The sequence below is a fragment of the Antechinus flavipes genome, chromosome 5, assembly GCF_016432865.1.
Source record: "Antechinus flavipes isolate AdamAnt ecotype Samford, QLD, Australia chromosome 5, AdamAnt_v2, whole genome shotgun sequence".
Lineage (NCBI taxonomy): Eukaryota > Metazoa > Chordata > Mammalia > Dasyuromorphia > Dasyuridae > Antechinus > Antechinus flavipes.
In genome coordinates, this window is record NC_067402.1 from 104,010,209 (window position 1) to 104,030,783 (window position 20,575).

Sequence of the window (20,575 nt, forward strand, 5' to 3'; positions counted from 1 at the left end):
ATATAATATGCACATGATAACATAATAATTATATGCATATAATTTAATATGCACATAATATGCATATTATACATAATATACATATATTAGGGCATTATATATAATATATAATGTGTATATTATACTTATACATGTCTAATTATACACGCCACATACTAATTTATAATGCAATATTAGCATGCTATATATACATACATACGGACATGCAGACCTCTTTCAGGAGAGACAAATGAAGCTACCTCAGCACTGGGTTTGTGGAGGTAATCAGTCAGGCCTTACTTAGCATGAAGGGCCATCAGGAGAGGCATCTTGCAGAAAGTAGGATTTTAGTTAGCACTTGAAATATATAAAAATACTTGGAAAAGTTGTGGGGAAGGGCTAGGGGATTTCGTATTTGATTGTGAAGGTGATAGGGAACCACAGGAGTTTTTTTAGTATGGTGCTGACATGGCCTGACCTTTGCTTTATTTAGGGTGATTCCTTTGGCAATTGAGTAGACATACTAAATAATAATATATAAAATAATAAATAAATAATAAAATACAAAGTGTTTAGATAATGTATAAATAAATAACATAATAAACATACAAATGTAAATAAATAAGTAAAAGTATAAATATATAAAATTATTAGTGAGAGAGTTTTATAACCATAGTAACCAATATAACTCAAGTTCTATTAGTTATATAACGAGAAAATACAATTTTGAAAGATTTTAAAGTGCCGTATGTGGATATGTACACGTACATGTATATGTGTGTATGTGGATATATACACACACATATACTCCTAAAAAAAGAGATTAAACAGAAAAACATGCAGATAAAGTAAAAGATGATATTACTAAAGTAAAGATGACAATACTTGCTAAATTAATATATGTTTAATAATAAATAAAATTCTCAGAATAGTTTATGGCAGGGTACATAGGTATTTAAAATAGTTATACAAATCAAACATTTTACTGATAAATAAATCATAATTTTCACAACTCCCACATTCACTTATTGACAGTTTAAGCAGCTTTGGTTTATAGAACATGACAAACTGATATTGAAATTCATTTGGAAGAATAGGCAAGATTATAAAAGAGTAGTTTTTAAAATAATATTAACAAAAATGTTGATTTTCCCTACCAAACTGCAAAACAATTTAAAAAGCCAGTTCTTGATGAATATAAAGTATTGGAGTTAAACAATGTTATAAAAATCAAATATTAGAAAGTTTTTTAGGACCAATTTCTTGGCTATAGATACACATCTCATTCCTTTGTGGACACTATGGATATTTGTGTGTGTGTCACTGCATAGGGAGGGAGGGGTTATGTTTGTAAAACACAGAATCAGATGGACTCATCGACCTGCTGTGCCTTTAGATTTGCCATGTGGCCATATGGTGGTACCCATCTGTAATCTCAGCTAGCAGGAAAACTGAGGCTGGTCCATGTCTTGAGCTTGGGAGTTCTGAGATGAAACAGGATCAAGCCACCTGGATGAGTGCACCAAGTCTTAAATACCAGTCTGGTGAGCTTCTAGGAGCAGGGAGCTAGGGACAACCAGCCCAGATCAGAAATAGAGGGGGTTACAGCTCCCACACTGATCAATCAGTAACAGGGCTGGGCCTGTGAGTAGCTCCTGTTCTTGCAGCCTGGGCAAGTTACACAGACCCAGTTTCCTTCCTCCCAAAAAGTGAAAAAGAATACTATATGGCCCAGTGCTGAGGAAGCCTCATTTATGTTTCCTGAAAAGAGAGGGCTACATACAGGTATATGTATATGTACATATATAAATATAATCATGAGAACATAAATTTAAAACTGGACACACACACACATATAAAAATATACCAAAGGAGAATTGAATTGGAAAATGTTAGTAGCATCGTTGTAACATCTCCTGAGTTATTTCCATACAAGATAAATTGGAGGAAGTAAGTAATCAAAATCATGAGCTATGGGCTCTAAGAGTAATTCCAAAAGATGAATATTATATATTATATGTAAAATATAGTATACAGTAATATTGTATATTAATATAGGTTGTATGTAATTATATATTTGTATACTTATAATGCATGTTTGTGATAATGTATTAAACATATATATGATACGCATATATGTGTCAATATATCTTCCTTGTATATAATGGTTTACCTGTTGTCTCCCTTGTTACACTATGAGCTCCCCAAGGGGACTGTCTTTGTCTTTGTATCTCTAGTGCTTAGTACCTCATAAGGCACATCGCAGCTACTTAATAAATTAGTAATTTAATTTTAAAAAATAAATTAATAAATAAAAAACATAAATAATTGCTTCAAGGTTGGCAGAATATTTAATATATTTTATGTAATTTGAGAAAAAATAATTTTTGTTATTGTTTCTGGAGAGTCTGATTCTTTGTTAGCCCATTTGGGGTTTTCTTGGTAAAAATATTGGGGTTTGCCATTTCTTTCTTCAGCTCACTTTACAGATGAGAAAACTGAGGGAGACAAAGGGAAGTGACCATTCAGGAAGACACTACTAGTGTGTGTGTGTGATTTGTGGTGTGACTCCAGGCCTGGCACTCTGATCCACTGCCCTAGGTTACATTGATATTATTATCCTCCTTTTACAGCTGAAGCTAAAAAGAATTTAACTGATTTGCGCTTGACTTCTCATTAAATCTGAGAGGTGCCTTGGGAAGAGAAATAAAGCAGGTAAAATTCTCTTCATTTGATTAACTAAGGCTCAAGAGATTGTCACTTGTCCAGGTCCACGCAGTTGGTAACGAGAGGCAGCAGGTAGGTAGGACAGTATGAAAAGTGCCAGGAACTCAGAGAGCCCATATTCTGGGGCTGCCTTGGTGTTTGACCTATAGCAAATTTACTGAAACTCCTTATCTCCAGCATGAAATCATAACCAGAGACACTCCCAGCTGTAGGTCTGCTCTCCTGTCCTGCTGAGGCTGGGACTGAAGGGCCTAGATGGTCTGTAAACAGCTGTGTCCAGTAAATAAGAGATAATGTGTGATACAGTAAATAAGAGATAATGTGTGATAGACTGGAGGTTGTTGTTTCTGCCCTTGGATGAACTGGGCAAAGGCTGGCCATTATGAGGAACTCCCAGAAGCTTCTTATGGGATCTTAGCTGGGACTCGAAGTGCCCCAAACACTCTTCTGTAAAGCACCTTGCAGGCCTGTTAAGTGCCCCTTAAATGGTTTATTATTAGCCAATACTACTATGCACCTTATCAGTGCAGACATTTCCTCCATGTCTTTTCAGCCTTGTGTAACTTTCTTGGGTCCCCCTGAAAACCAATTTATGTATTAAAATAAAAAATAAAATTAAAATAAAATTAAAATATGTATTAAAATAAAATAAAATATAAAATAATTATAATAATTAAATTTATTAAAATAAATTTTCATATCATTTTGATAACATGGTTACTAAATTTCATTGAATGCCTTCTGAGAAATCTTCTTTGGAGATAATCATATTATTCTTACTGTTTTTCCTTTTAATATGATAAATTTTGTTGGTAGTTTTCTTGTATTTCATCAGTCTTCCATTCTGAGGTACTGACTCCAGTTGGTCAAAACAGATAATTCTGTGTTTTATTCTGTTTGTTAAAAAGAAGTGAGATATTAGTAGAATTTGTGTGTGTGTGTGTGTGTATGTGTATTAGAACAATAATTGTCTTCTAAACTAAGTTGGGAAATGTTATTTCATGTAATTTTATGTAAAATGAAAATCTTTTTTCTATTTTTTTTTTAAATTTAGAAAAATTCTCCAGGATAAAGTGCTTGGAAATGAGTGACAGTAATTTGTTATTAACTTTTCCTGTTTCTTATTAGAGGCGTGTGTTTTATGTCTTCGTGCCTCAGTTTAAGTTTGGGTTTCATCTCCACTTAGTTACCATAGTTCTTATTATGTAGCTGAGTTTTTAAAATCTTTGTTCTCTTCTGGGGGCCATAGCCAAACTCTGAATCCTAAAGACTTAGAAACACTTCCAAGAGAGATCAGCATGCACCCTGGCCATTGTTGAAGGACAAGTTTAGAGAGAATTATTGCCAGAGGGTTGATCACTGATTGCGTAATTTTGTTGAGGATCCTAAAGTCTGGAAAAGGTTGTGGTTTTCCTTGGTACTATGAAATTGTGGATTCCTGACTTATTGAAGGAGTGAATTAGTTGAATAGCCTCCATTTCCATTCCTTACTTTGTTAATTTGTATGTTTTCTCCTACTTCTCAAGATTGGTTTAATTGTTTTTCCATGTTGTCAGTGGTCCCAAAGAACCAAGAGGCAGCATGGCAGTTGGGTAGAGAATGGTTTTGGAGCAGGAAGAACTGGGTTCGAGTTTTGCTTCTGTGCACAATTAGCTCTGATTATAGAACGTCACTTAGCTACTCAATACCCTCGATAACTAAGACCCAAACTGTGGAGCAGCTGCCAGCTTGCATTGGCTGATAGGTTCAGAGCTAGAAAGGAGGCTATCATTCTCTCTTCTCATTTTATGGATGATGAAATTCAGGTGTGGAGCTACTATAGGATCATAGAATCCTAGAGCTAGGAAGCATCCTGGCAATGAAATGGATAGAGTATTGGACCTAGAATCAGGTCTCACTAACCTGGCAAGCATTGTGCTAAGCAGTGGTGATACAAAAAAACAAAAACAACAAAACAGAAGGCCCTGCCCTCAAGAAGTTTACATTCTAATAAAGGAGAGGGCCTATGTATCATCTGTGTCCTCCTAGCCAAATCACTAGGGCTCAGTTTCCTTATCTATAATGAATAAGTTTCCTTAATTATAATGTGAGTTCCCTTTCAGTTTTCGAACTGTGATTTCATTTCAGTCATGTCTACTTCTGTGTGATCCCCTCTGGAATTTTTGTGGCACAGATATTGGAAAGGTTTTGCCATTTCCTTCACCAGTTCTTTTTACAGACGAGTAAACTGAGGAAAGCCGGATTGGGGACTTGACCACAGTGTGACTACTCATATCGTTTGACCATTTATCAACTGGAGAATGACTTGGATCCTTGTAAATTTTAGTCAATTCTCTATATATTTTAGAGATGAGGTCTTTATCAGAACCCTTGAATGTAAAAATGTTTTCCCAGTTTATTGCTTCCCTTCTAATCTTGTCTGCATTTTTTAACTTAATATACTAAAAATTATCTGATATGTGTTCAGTAATGATCTCTAGTTCTTCTTTGGTCACTTATCCTATGTTCTTCTAATTTGTTAATAGTTTATATAATAAATTATAATTTATTATAAACATGAACTCATTTCAACCTTATCTTGATATAGTGTAATGTGTGAGTCAATGCCTACTTTCCGCCATATTAGTTTCCAATTTTTCCAGCAATTTTTGTCATAAAGTGAATTCTTATCCCAAAAGCTGGAGCCTTTGGGTTTGTCAAATATTAGATTGCTATTGTCATTGACTATTTTGTCCTGTGCACCTAATTTATTCCACTGATTGACTACTCTATTTCTTAGCCAGTTCCAAATGGTTTTGATGACCACTGCTGCTTTATAATATAGTTTTTGGTCTGGTACAGTTAGGCCACCTTCATTTATGTTTTTTTTTTTCATTAATTCCCTTGAAATTCTTGACCTTTTGTACTTCTAGATGAACTTTGTTATTATTTTTTCTAGGTCAGAAAAATAGTTTCTTGGGAGTTTGGTGTGGCATGAAATAGTAGATTAATTTAGGTAATATTGTCATTTTTATTATATTCTCTTGGCCTACTCATGAGCACTTAATATTTTTCCAACTGATTAGATCTGACTTTATTTGTGTGGAACTTGTGTTCATATAGTTCCTGACTTTGCCTTGGCAGATTGATTCCCAAATATTTTATACTATTGATAGTTATTTTAAATGGGATTTCTCTTTGTATCTCTGCTGCTTGGACTTTGTTGATAATATATAAAAATACTGATGATTTCTGTGAATTTACTTTGTATCCTGCAACTTTGCTAAAGTTATTTCTAGTTGTTTTTTAGTTGATTCTCTAGGGTTCTCTAGTATACCATCATATCATTTGCAAAGTGGGATAATTTGGTTTCCTCATTACCTACTCCAATTCCTTTAATCTCTTTTTCTTCTCTTATTGGACGGTCCCCTTGTCATCCAAAATTATCTCCCTCTTCAGTTCCACCTTAAAAAATTCTTAGTTTCTTTTGAATTATATCTCAGGTGCCAAATTATGTGGATTTTTCTTGATTCCCCTAGTTATTAGCATTCTTTCCCTCTTAAAATAATTTTGTATTATTTTGTCTGTATACACATCGTACTTCCTAATTTGTGAGAATGTTTGTAATATTCCTTTCTGGTAGGAAATTAGCTCTCCTCTCCCTTTTCCTTTTCTTCCCCCCTCTCTTCTTCCATCACTAGCATGTATTAGGTATTTAATAAATATATGCCATGTTGAATTGGATGAACTATTTACACTTTGATGTCTCTGAAAAAAAATCAATCCATTTAGCAACAGGCATTTATTAAGTGCCTGCTCTGCAGGTGAGCACTGGAGATAAAAACCCAGAAGTGAAGATGTGCTGCCCCAAGAATCTTGAATTAGATTGAGGGAGATATTATATACACATAGCAGTGTATACAAAATACATAGAAAACTGAAATAAGCTGATTTGGGGTGGAGAATATTAGTAGTTGGAGAAAATTAGAAAAGGATTTCATATAGAATGGGGTGGGGGAGAGGACTGAATTGAGTCTTAAAGAAAGCTTCTAAAGGTATATGAAAAATAGTCCAAAGGCCAAATTGACTGTATTGTAGAATCAGTCAATCAAGAAACATTTTTTAAAGCCCTTAGTATCTTTTATTTCCTTTTATATTATTATAGCTTTTTATTTACAAGATATATGCATGGGTAATTTTTTAGCATTGACAATTTCAAAACCTTTTGTTCCAATTTTTTCCCTCCTTCCCCCCACCCCCAGATGGTAGGTTGACCAATACATGTTAAATATGTTAAAGTATATGTTAAATAAAATATATGTATACGTGTCCATATAGTTATTTTGCTGTACTAAAAAAATCGGACTTTGAAATAGTGTACAATTAACCTGTGAAGGAAATAAAAAATGCAGGTGGACAAAAATAGAGGGATTGGGAATTCTATGTAGTGGTTCATACTCATTTCCCAAAGTTCTTTCGCTGGGTGTAGCTGGTTCAGTTCATTATTGCTCTATTGGAACTGATTTGGTTCATCACATTGTTGAAGATGGCCATGTCCATCAGAATTGATCATCATATAGTATTGTTGTTGAAGTATATAATGACCTCCTGGTCCTGCTCATTTCACTCAGCATCAGTTCATGTAAGTCTCTCCAGGCTTTTCTGAAATCATCCTGCTGGTCATTTCTTACAGACCAATAATATTCCATAACATTCATATACCACAATTTACCCAGTCATTCTCCAATTGATGGGCATCCATTCAATTTCCAGTTTCTAGCCACTACAAACAGGGCTGCAACAAACATTTTTGCACATGTGGGTCCCTTTCCCTTCTTTAATATCTCTTAATATAAGCCCATTAGTAACGCTGATGAGTCAAAGGGTATGCGCAGTTTGATAACTTTTTGAGCATAGTTCCAAATTGCTCTTCAGAATGGCTGGATGTGTTCACAACTCCACCAACAATGTATCAGTGTCCCTGTTTTCCCACATCCCCTCCAATATTCCGCATTATCTTTCCTTGTCATTCTAGCCAATCTGACAGGTGTGTAGTGGTATCTCAGAGTTGTCTTAATTTGCATTTCTCTGATTAATAATGATTTGAAGCATATTTTCATATGTCTATAAATAGTTTCAATTTCTTCTTCTGAGAATTGTTTGTTCATATCCTTTGACCATTTATCAATTGGAGAATGGTTTGATAAAATCATTTCTAGCCATATGAAAAGATGCTCCAAGTCATTATTAATCAGAGAAATGCAAATTAAGACAACTCTGAGATACCACTACACACCTGTCAGATTGGCTAGAATGACAAGGAAAGATAATGCGGAATATTGGAGGGGATGTGGGAAAACAGGGACACTGATACATTGTTGGTGGAATTGTGAACACATCCAGCCATTCTGGAGAACAATTTGGAACTATGCTCAAAAAGTTATCAAACTGTGCATACCCTTTGATCCAGCAGTGTTTCTACTGGGCTTATACCCCAAAGAGATACTAAAGAAGGGAAAGGGACCTGTATGTGCCAAAATGTTTGTGGCAGCCCTGTTTGTAGTGGGTAGAAACTGGAAAATGAAAGGATGCCCATCAATTGGAGAATGGCTGGGTAAATTGTGGTATATGAATGTGATGGAATATAATTGTTCTGTAAGGAATGACCAGCAGGATGATTTCAGAGAGGACTGGCGAGACTTACATGAACTGATGCTAAGTGAAATGAGCAGAACCAGGAGATCATTATATACTTCAACAACGATACTGTTTGAGGATGTATTCTGATGGGAGTAGATCTCTTCGATAAAGAGAGATTTAATTGATCAAAGATGGACAGAAGCAGCTACACCCAAAGAAAGAACACTGGGAAATGAATATAAACTGCTTGCATTTTTGTTTTTCTTCCCGTGTTATTTATACCTTCTGAATCCAATTCTCCCTGTGCAACAAGAAAACAGTTTGGTTCTGCACACATATATTGTATCTAGGATATACTGTATGTAACCTATTCAACATGTAAAGGACTGCTTGCCATCTGGGGGAGGGGGTGGAGGGAGGGAGGGGAAAAATCGGAACAGAAGTGAAAGCAAGAGATAATGCTGTAAAAAATTACCCTGGCATGGGTTCTATCAATAAAAAGTTATTTTAAAAAAATAGAAATGATTTTAATTTCTTCTTCTGAAAATTGTCTGTTCATATCCTTTGACCATTTATCAATTGGAGAATGGCTTGATTTCTTATAAATCAGAGTCAATTCTCTATATGTTTTGGAAATGAGGCCTTTATCAGAACCCTTGACTGTAAAAATGTTTTCCCAGTTTATTGCTTCCCTTCTAATCTTGTCTGCATTAGTTTTGTTTGTACAAAAAAAACTTTTCAATTTATTATAATCAATTGATATAACTTATCAATTTGATATAATTCAATTTGATATTTGATATAAAAAATAGAAAAATTTTTGATCAATAATGATCTCTAGTTCTTCTTTGGTCCTAAATTCCTTCTTCCACAGGTCTGAGAGTTAAACTATCCTATGTTCTTCTAATTTATTTATAATCTCATTCTCTCTGCTAGGTCATAAACCCATTTTGACCTTATCTTGGTGTATGGTGTTAAATGTGGGTCAATGCCAAGTTTCTGACATACTAATTTCCAATTTTCCCAGCAATTTTTGTTAAACAGTGAGTTCTTATCCCCAAAGTGGGGTCTTTGGGTTTGTCAAACACTAGATTATTAAAGTTATTGACTATTTTGTTCTTTGAATCTAATCTATTCCACTGGTCAACTAGTCTATTTCTTAGTCAATACCAAATGGTTTTGGTAATCGCTGTTAAAACCCTTATTGTGTAACATAAATTCTGCTAAGGATGGGGAGGCTGGATTTGGGCTCACAAAGAAGGTTTTTATTTCCTGACTCCAGGCCCAGTTGTCCTTCGCCAGAACAAAGTCTCCACAATAGTTGGAAATTACAGAAACAGGTGATGATTATAGGCAAGAGAAAACTGAGAAATGATGGAAAAAAGAGAAAGAGGTTTGATCTGCAAAGAGAGGTATCAAAGCAGAAGGAAAATTGAGGTGGAGTCCACAAATAAAGTGAATTTTCGTGTTTGAATTGCCTGTTGAACATTGCAGTCTATATATGCCAGCTGTTGGTGCATCGTAGATGCTAAATACCTGATGGATTGACTAGCTGAGGGATGGTCCTTGGGCATCTGAAATGTATCGAGAAAACCTCAAATGGGATCACTCTTGTTTCTCCTAGGAGGTAGCTGGGTGGCAACAGTGGACAGAGCACTGGGCTTGGTTCTGGAAGACTCATATTCATGAATTCAAATCCAGCCTCAGACACTTACTGGCTGTGTGACCTTGGGCAAGTCACCTAACCCTGTCTGCCTCAGTGAGCTGGAAAAGGAAATGGCAAACTCTTCCAGTATTTTTGCCAGGAAAACCTCAAAAGGGTCAAGAAGAGTCAAAGAAGACTGAAAAAAAGACTGAACAGCAGCTATATTCTGCTGCATTGGTTCTGTTCAGTATTATCAATTTAGAATGTTTTTTGGAGAGTTTTGAGGGATTTATTTTCACTTTTAAAACACCTGCCTTCATTTGAACTTGCTTTGGTATTTGTCTTATTTTTCCTTTTGTTTCGGGATTGCATTTCAGTCAGGACTTGTGAATGGGACCTGGAGTGGTGGTATATTGAGCCCCTGATACAGTGTTTTGTACTGACTAGGCTCAAGAAATGTTTGTTGAACTGAAATTAAGTGACTGATTTTCTGTTTCTGAAGCACACTTCTTTTTCATTCTATAGAAATAGAATTTAAAAAACCGCCCAGTAGGCATGTTCTCTTCTTTGATAAAATCCTTAATCAGATCATCCAGTCTAAGACTATCTCTTCAACTTCTCCCTGATTCTGTCCCTCAATCATTTCCTCAATTCTTTCTAGGTTTCTTCCCCCTTCCTTCTGTTTATAAAAATCACCCCTTTCTAAACCACATCACTTTTAAAATCACTTTTGGATTTTGTCCATGATCTTTTCTTAGAAAAAAAGATATCTTTTGGCAGGGAGAACCTGATGTTTGAATCTAGCTTTTCTAATCAATAGTTACTCTCCTGAACCTCATCAGGAAGTTAGATATATTTTCTTCCTCTTTTTCTCTGTCTCTTTCTGTTTCTCTCTCTCTGTGTCTCTGTTTCTCTCTCTTTGTATAAATAAACATTAAAAGAAATACATTTTAGAAACACAATTATCTAATTTCAATATATTAACATATATTTTAACATATATTTTGTATTTTTTGTATATTTATATATGTGTACATTTACACTGCCTTTATTTGTTGCTTTCAGAAAGCAAGGAAAATGTATCCAGGGATTATAAGTGAAATTTACCTTTATCATTATCTTAATACATTTTCTAATCTTCACATCAGACTACAGAGAAGGGCAAAGTTAAGTTCTCTGTAAACATTCAAAACAAATATTGATTTTTTTCTTTTCTACCCTCAAGCACTTTGCTCAATCCATCCCAAGTTTTAGACTTCACTTTGTTCCCAATAGATATCATTGGTGAACTTTACACAGGAATCTTCTCTTTTTCCATAACAAGAGAAGGAAGAATGCAAAAAGAACTTGAATGTTCTCTTATTGCCTGAGCCAGAGGAGAGGAATTAGCTTTGGCCTTCCTTAACTCTTGGACCGCAGAGTGGGAGGGAGAAAACATTACGTCCTCTGCCGAGGTTAAAGCAAAACTTTAGCTTGTAAAAGAATTTCTGGCAAGCAGCTAAAACAGGTCATTGTTCATCTATTGTTATTTGCTGCATTCAGACTTAAAATGTTTTTCATATTCGGGGGGAAAAGAGATTTGACCTTAGCTTGGGTTCCTCTAGGGATCCCTGACCACATTTTAAGAACCTCAGTTCTAGAAGTGATCCTCCTTTTCTGCTGTCATTTAGGGTACTTTTGATGCTCATAGTGCTTTTAGACATTTAAAAATTTACTAATGAATATATTAAAGCCGTATGAAAATATTCTAAATATATAAATAATTAAATGTGACTAAAATATAAATATAGTTAAGTATATTATTTTAAATAAATTAAAATTGAAATATAAATACATAAAATAATTATATGTTGCATATATATATGTGTGTGTGTGTATATATATATATATATATATATTTGGTGATTTTAGAATCAGAACAGCTAAATTTGAATTTTGCCTCTATTCTCCTCTGGAACATTAGACAAACTACTTTATCATTCTAGACCTCATGTTCCTTGTTTCTTGTCAGGTGAACTTTATAATCCCTGTTTTAAATCCCCTCATGGCATGAGGCCTTAAGAAGAGAGGAGATTGTTCAGAGTGGAAGTGCAAAACCTTGATTGACCCCTTTGTAAATGTGGTTGGTCTTTGGTATTAGAATAGAGGCCTATATTGTTCACTTCTGTGAGTAGACCCTGATAATCAGCTTCAGTGAGCTCCCTGAAAGTGAGCTTCATTAAAAACATTAAGGGAGGCAGGAAATCTTTTAGGAAGAGAGTGCAGTGGAAGTGGATAGGGGCTGAGGGAGAGGACCTCAAGAGGTGAGACCAGCTTGGCTGTTCAAATTCTGTGGTGATTTCCATATGGTACTTCATATGTTATATGCTAGAGCCCTTCTGTGTTGAGGTTATACTGTTAGGTGACAGCCATATCTTTTATTTTTTTTATAATAGTTTTTTATTTTCAAAAAACATACAAAGATAGTTTTTAACTCTTTTATAAAACCTTGTTCCGAATTTTTCTCCTTCCCTTTCCCCCACCCCTTCCTTAGACAACAGGTAATCCAATATATTAAACATGTGCAATTCTTCTATCCATATTTCCACATTTATCATGCTGCACAAGAAAAATCAGACCAAAAAGGAAAAAATGAGAAAGAAAACAAAATGCAAGTTAACAACAACAAAAGAGGTGAAAATACTATGTTTTGATCCACACTAAGTTCCCACAGTCCCTTCTCTGGGCACAGATGGCTCTCTCCATCACAAATTTCCTGGAATTGGCTTGAATCACTTCATTGCTGGAAAGAGCCACGTCCATCAGAGTTTATCATCATATAATATAGTTTTATATATATATACTATTCCATAACATTAATATACCATAATTTATTTAACCATTCTCCTTTTTGATGGGCACCCTCTCATTTTCCGGTTTCTTGCCACTGCAAGAAGGGCTGCCACAAATATTTTTGCACACATAGATCCTTTTCCCTTTTTTTATGACCCTTTTGGGATACAGACCCAGTAGAGACATTACAGCATCAAAGAGTATGTACAGTTTGATAGCCCTTTGGGCATAGTTCCAAATTGCTCTTCAGAATGGTTGGATCAGTTCCCAACTCCGCCAACAATGTATCAGAGTTTTCTCACATCCTTTCCAGCATTTTTTATTATCTTTTCCTGTCATGTAACCTAATTTGAGAGTTGTGAAGTGGTACTTCAGGGTTGCTTTAATTTGCATTTCTCTGATCAATAGTAATTTAGAGCATTTTTTCATATGACTATAAATGGTTTTAATTTCTTCATCTGAAAATTGTTCATATCCTTTGATCATTTATCAAATGGAGAATGGCTTCTATTTTTATAAATTTGAGTTAATTCTCTATAAATTTTAGAAATGAGACCTTTATCAGAACCCTTGGAATGTAAAATTTTTTCTCCCAGTTTTCTGCTTCTTTTCTAATAATAGGTGCTTAGATATTTTGTTTGTATATAATAAAAATTTTTACATTTTGCATTTTATAATGTACTTAGTTCTTCTTTGGTCATAAATTCCTTCCTTCATTTAGAGAGCGAGCGAGCACCCACAAACTATCCTTTGTTCTTCTAATCTGCTTATAGCATCACTCTTTATATCTAAATCATGAACCCATTTCAACCGTATATTGATATAGGGTGTTAGGTATTAGTCAGTGCTTAGTTTCTGCCATACTATTTCTCAATTTTCCCAGCAATTTTTGTCAAATAGTGAGTTCTAATCCAGAAGCTGGGGTCTTTGGGTTTATTAAACACTAGATTATTGTAGTCATTGACTGTTGTATCTTAGGAATCCAATCTATTCCACTGATCGACTAATATTTCTTAGCCAGCACCAAATGGTTTTGATGACCTGACAGCCATATCTTTGGAGAGTTATTTGCTGAACATCTTTGTTCCCTTCAGAAAATGATTTATTTGCTACAGAGCTGCAATTCCCTTTTCAACCAATAAGAGTTGTTTATTAACCATAGTAATATTTGCATTACCTACCACATAGGACTGTGATGCAATCATGTAGATACTTTCAGCATCACAGCATGTCAGAGTTGGAAGGGAACACGAAGGACATTGTGTCCATAACCCATCTTTGGATATCCTCTCTCCTTCACTACCAACCCCTTCTCCAGTATTTTCTGCAAGTCGTCATTCAGTCCTTATGGAAGACCTCTAACAAATGAGAACCTATTCTATCTACTCTGAGGCAGCTTGTTCCATTTTGGGATGGTTCTCATTATTAGGAAATTTCTGCTTGTGTTTTGAAGTTTCCAGCTCTTGTCCTCTAGATCTGTTCTCTGGAGCCAACCAGAACAAATCTATTCTGTCTTGTGGATGATCACCTTTCAGATTTTTGAAGACATCCAGTTTCCTCCTAAGTGTTCTTTTCATCAGACACATCAGACATATAGCATGAGGATCACAGTCTGAGGGACAGTGAACTGGCCCCCTATTTTAAAAGTTTGATTAATTAATTAATTGGTTATGTTTGTTTTCTCCATTATTTATTTCTCCATTTTTGTTATTGTTTAATTAATTTTAGTTGTGTTGCAGCTCTTCATGACCTCTTTTGGAGTTTTCTTGTCAAAGATAACTGGTTTTCCATTTTGTTCTTCAGTTCATTTTACAGATGTGGAAATTGAGGCAAATAGGGTTAAGTTACTTAACTAGTACTTAACGAGTAACTTGCTCAGGTTCATATGGCTAGCAAATGTCTGAGGTTGCATTTGGACGCATAAAGATTAATCTCCCTGATACCAAGACTAGTACTTTACCCACTGTTCCACCTAGCTGCTTCCTTAAAAGAAATGAAGCAAGAGAGTTTAATAAAAAATGAAAAGAAAAGCCACAGAGGGGAGAGTTAGGAGAGTATCTTAGAGGAGAAAATCGTAATCATCATGCAAATTACAGAGTCCCTGAAAATCAGAATGGATGGAAAAATAAATAAACTGTGAATGAAAAGCCTGAGAGACTGGGTTTGAGGGCATTTAATAATCTGTTAATTAGATCATTTGATAAGCAATAAATTCATGGTCATTGGTTTTTCTTGGTAACCAGAGACAACTAAAGGAGACGATGAATGTCTTAATTTTTTTTTTTTTTGTTTTTGTTTTTTTGAAAGGAAATGACCCTCACAGGAGAAATCAATCCTGGTTGGTGAGCAGTTAATGAGGAGATGGGCTAACAATTCAGCTGCTCCTATTGAGAACACGGCTTGCCTGTGGGGCTCAGCCATCTCCAGCCATTTTGGAAAGAGGGTCCATCTCCACCCAAACCACTTGGGTTAGATTTCTCCTTCATGATCAGCGTCACCCTAAATTCCAGTGGGGCAAGGGAAATACTAAGGCATAAACTTGATGCTTTGGGTTTATCCACCTAGATTAGATTCTTTGTACATTCTAAACAGAACAGTCATATCTAAGATCTAGGAGTGTGGGATCCTACAGGATCTGGACAATCTCATCTTTCAGTCTTGTTCTTCATAGACTGGCTGATTAACCTATAGGGGCTGGTCCCTGCATAAGGAAATCAAAAGAAAAAGCTTTTAATTCCTGATTATTAATATAATAGAAAAATAATTCCCCTCAGTAGAAATTGATAACTTCATAAGGTAACAGAAAATATTAGATTCTTTATTGAGCTCCACGCTCATGCACCTATGGAGTTTTATATGTTTATGACAATTTATGTTCTTTTCACTCACAAATCACAGCTCTTTTGACCTTCTTCATTACGTTTGAAAACCTTTTGTTTGTTGGTCATTTTTGATTCCTTTCTTTCTCCTCCCCATATATCCAACTAATTGCCAAGTCTTTTAAGCAAGGTAAATGTTTATTAAGTGCTTGTTGTGTTCCAGGCTCTTTGCGAAGTGCTAAAGATACAATTAGAGACAAAGAAAAAAAAGAAAGGAAGGAAGGAAGAAAGAAAGAGATCCTATCCTCATTAATGGAGCTAACATGCAAATAAATATACATAAAACCAGCTAAATATAGGATAAACAGGAAGTAATGAACAAAGAGAAGGCACTGAAATTAAAGGGAGAAGCCTTAAAGAAGCTAAGTTCTACTCCTACGATATCTCTCCTGTTCTCTGTCTCCCTGCTAATATGACTACTACCCTAATTAGGGGCCCTCATTAACTCTTGCTTGCTCCATTGTCTCAGTTACGCTAGAGATGTGAAACACACAAGCCCATAATTATATAACTCCACCCAGTGCAGCTAAAATTACATTAAAATGCAATTAGGAAATGTTTAGCAATATAAACAAATGAAAAAAGAGAATATAGAAACATTTTTTCACTTAATAGTATTTTTTCCAATTACATTTAAGATAATTTTTTAGCATTCTTCTTTGTAAGATTTTGAGTTCCAAATTTTTTCTCTCCTTTCTCTTTCCTCCATAAGACAGCAAGCAGTGTGATATAGGTTGTAGAGTAAGGATGTGGCCTGCAGGGTTCTATATATATGGGTTAGTGCAGGGGTCCTCAAACTTTTTAAATAGGGGGCCAGTTTACTGTCCCTCAGACTGTTGGAGGGCCGGACTATAGTAAAAACAAAAACTTTGTTTTGTGGGCCTTCAAATAAAGAAACTTCCTAGCCCTGGGTGAGGGGGATAATCGTCCTCAGCTGCTGCATCTGGCCCGCCGTAGTTTGAGGACCCCTGGATGGCTCCAGTGTCTATTTGAGTTTGTCACCTCTGGCATACCCCACTTGGTCCCTCTGCCTTTAGTTTTTCCTCTCCGTATCTGCATAGCTGCCAAAGCAATAGTCCCAAAATCTGGTCACTCTCAGTAAACTCCAGAGGGTCCTTATTGCCTCCAGGATCAAATACAGACTTGCTTTTGTAGAATTTAACATCCTTCCCAATCTACTCTGTAGAATATTTCTTCAGGAGCCATCTCTTCCATAAAGCCTTTCCTGATTTTCTCCAGTTGGTATCCCTCTCCCCCATTCCCTTACATTATATGTGTACTATTATTTACCTTAAATATCATAGCATATATACCATGCTTGACATATAGTCCAAATTTCATAAATATTTATTGACTGACTAAATCTTAAGTTCCTTGAAGGCAGAGAATGTTGAGTGTTTATCTTTGTATTCTTAGAGTCCAGAATCTTTTTTTTTTGTCCTTTTTTCATTTTCTTTTCTTTTCTTTTTTTTACATTTTTTCTTTTTTATTTAAACTTTGAGTTCCAAATTCAGAAGGCAGACACTAATATAAATTGTACATATGCAGTCATGCAAAACATTTCTATATTAACCATGTTGCAAAAGAGAACACAGATTCCTTCTCCCCCCCCAAAAAAAAGAAAAACCAAATATAAACCCTAAAACTTTTTAGCTTTGTTACCTAGAAGAAGTCACGTTGCCTTAATTACTCAGTAATAAAGTGGGAATTGTAATAAAAACTGCTCCCAGGATTGTAGTGAGAGTAAAATGACATCATGTATTTATTTATAGCTCTGGTTGAACAAATGAATACCTGAAAACAAAGATTTCCCCATACTATACTTTCAGCAAGATTGCCAACTTTTGCTTAACTGTCTCCTTGGAGCAGAATCCCAGTACCTCCAGAAAGCATTCCCTTCCACTTGTGGAGAGCTTTAATTATTAGGAAGTTGTTGCAAATTTTCCACTCTTTCCTGGTTTCTGGTACCAAGTATATCAAGTTTGGTCCTTTTTTCATTTAATATTCTATCAGATATTTTTTGATAGAATCCTGCTTTTGTTTTCTTTTGCTTGATTATGCCTATTTACTGCAAGGGTTTTGATTTTCTTTTGGAAAACGCCTATATCTTAATGTAACAGAAGTCAAATTATGGAGCTGAATTTAGGAGGTATTTGTCCTTAGTCTCAAATGGGTAAAAACACAGCTGAAATATGTGAACCTCCGTACAGTTCTAGTGGAACATGTTCTCTAGCATGCCCCATGGTAGGGAGTGAGGTGAAAGGGTAAGAATAGCTAGAATTAGGGTTGTTTTCCCTTATTCTCTTCCCCCCTCAAAGAGAGAGAGAGAAGAAGAAGGAGGAGGAGAAGAAGGAAAAGAAGGAGAAAGTAGTCATGGAAGCATTTTTTTAAATACTCAGAAGACAGTGGAAAGAAGGCCAGAAAGAGCAGGACAGCTTTGAAAATCACATGTTCAAAGGAAAAATAAGCTGTATATAAGAGAGAGTTGTACTTCCTGTTCTACTGTGTATGTGGAAATGTTCATTTTATTTGTTGTTAAATTCTTAATTTAAAAAAAATGTTTTGAAAAATATAACTATCTTATCAAACTGTGCATACCCTTTGATCCAGCAGTGTTTCTACTGGGCTTATACCCCAAAGAGATACTAAAGAAGGGAAAGGGACCTGTATGTGCCAAAATGTTTGTGGCAGCCCTGTTTGTAGTGGCTAGAAACTGGAAAATGAAAGTATGTCCATCAATTGGAGAATGGTTGAGTAAATTGTGGTATATGAATGTTATGGAATATTATTGTTCTGTAAGGAATGACCAGCAGGATGGATACAGAGAGGACTGGAGAGACTTACATGAACTGATGCTAAGTGAAATGGGCAGAACCAGGAGATCATTATATACCTCAACAACAATACTGTTTGAGGATGTATTCTGATGGAAGTGGATCTCTTCGATAAAGAGAGCCTTAATTGATCAAAGATGGACAGAAGCAGCTACACCCAGAGAAAGAACACTGGAAATGAATATAAACTGCTTGCATTTTTGTTTTTCTTCCCGGGTTATTTATACCTTCTGAATTCAATTCTCCCTGTGCAACAAGAAAACTGTTCAGTTCTGCACACATATATTGTATCTAGGATATACTGTAACCTATTCAACATGTAAAGGACTGCTTGCCATCTGGGGGAAGGGGTGGAGGGAGGGAGGGGAAAAATCGGAACAGAAATGAATGCAAGGGATAATGCTGTAAAAAATTACTCTGGCATGCGTTCTATCAATAAAAAGATATTAAAATAAAAAAATTTTAAAAAAAGGAAATAATTCTGGTAAAAAAAAAAGAAAAATATAACTATCATTCTTTCCTCGTTCCCTTCAACTCTCCCAGTTTATTGGGGATTTCTTTAAAGCAGGAGTTTAGAAAACTTTTAAAAATAGTTTTATTACTTTCAATATAATTGATTTCCTTTGCAGTCCAATGTGTTTTATACTTTTTTAATTCTTTATTTTATTTTTAACTTATTTTTTTAAATTTTTATTCTTTTTATATTATATCATGCATTATGTAATATGTGTAATATTTATATTATTATACTTTATACTGTCTAGATTTTCAAGAGACACAAGGTTTTTGGATTAATTACAATCAATTTTTATCAACTACTGCTAGTAAATAGGTTAACAAAAAGGGCTCAGTTCTCTTGATGCTCAAAAAGACCTAATCTTTTGAAACAAAAGGCCTTTGAGAAAGGGGTACATCTGAGAGTGGAAATCGACTCCAATTGGTCAACAAATAATTAGAATAAATATTGTAATGAGAAGTAGGCTTATTCTAATAAGGGCTTGAGGGACATGACTGATCACTCAGTTTTAGACATAAATTCATATGTATCTATGTAATTTGATAAAAAGGAAAATTCACATTTTCCCAGACCTGAGTATGACACCATTAGTTTTACTTTTTGAACAGACACAAGTTTTTTCTCTCAAAATGAGCTCTGATTTCTAGATGAGGGAGTGTGAAAGGGGAAAAACCTTAGTTATTAAATGCAAGAGAGTGAGATAATCGTTTCCCTCAGTACATTTGAAAAGATTATTCTGAGAAAGGTTCCATAGATTTCACCAGACTGCCCCCCATGCACATGGTACACACACATATAGGATAAACCTCTGCTTTAAAGTAAAGGTGGCAGAGCTAATCAATTGGAAAAATAATCAATTACAGATTGATAACAGAGGAAGATGGCAAAAATTATGTTGGAAAATATTAATCTAGATTAAGAAATTAAAAGGAACAAAGATATATAGAATACTAAAAAGGATCATGTCTGTGCATGAAGGTTTTTTTTTTTTTTTCCTAAGAAGAGAATTGGATGTTACTAGATTTAGGGAGCTTCATTTTAAAAAGTAAAATTGAAAGAAATTTTAGTAGCAAATTAGTTTGCATTTGATGAGAGGTAGGGGTGGAGTCTCTTAAAAATCTGCTGTGTTTCCAAAACTATTTCTGGCACTATACCTATCATCTAGTTCCCATATAACATAGGGGGTGGTGGGGAGTAGTCTGGAGCAGCTTGTATGATTTTGGGCTAATCAGCACATTTCCTGTTCTTTAGTTGATCACAGCTCCACCCAGCAAAAGCACCCAGAAGCAGCTGTGAAAACTTCCTGACTCTCAAGTTCAGACTTGGGTAGCTAAAAAGCCTAAAGTCCCTCAAGTTAGAGCTGCTAGGCTCCTGGTCCAACTTCATTTTACATGGAGGCCTTCAGAGAGATTATGACTGACTTTTCAGTCTCTTAACTAAGCCATCTTCTCTTTGGAGATTTCTAATAGTGGGGACTTGGAATGATGCAAAGGAGACATGAAAGTTAGAAAAGACAAATTCTCTTCCCCCATGAAACTTCCTG

The 20,575-nt window shown here is 35.2% G+C and overlaps 1 protein-coding gene across 2 annotated transcripts in view; it reads left to right on the forward strand.

Annotated features, from left to right (window-relative positions):
* The window catches only part of ZC3HAV1 (zinc finger CCCH-type containing, antiviral 1), a 95,141-nt gene that overhangs the window by 15,392 nt on the left and 59,174 nt on the right, over positions 1–20,575 (forward strand). The window lies entirely within an intron of this gene.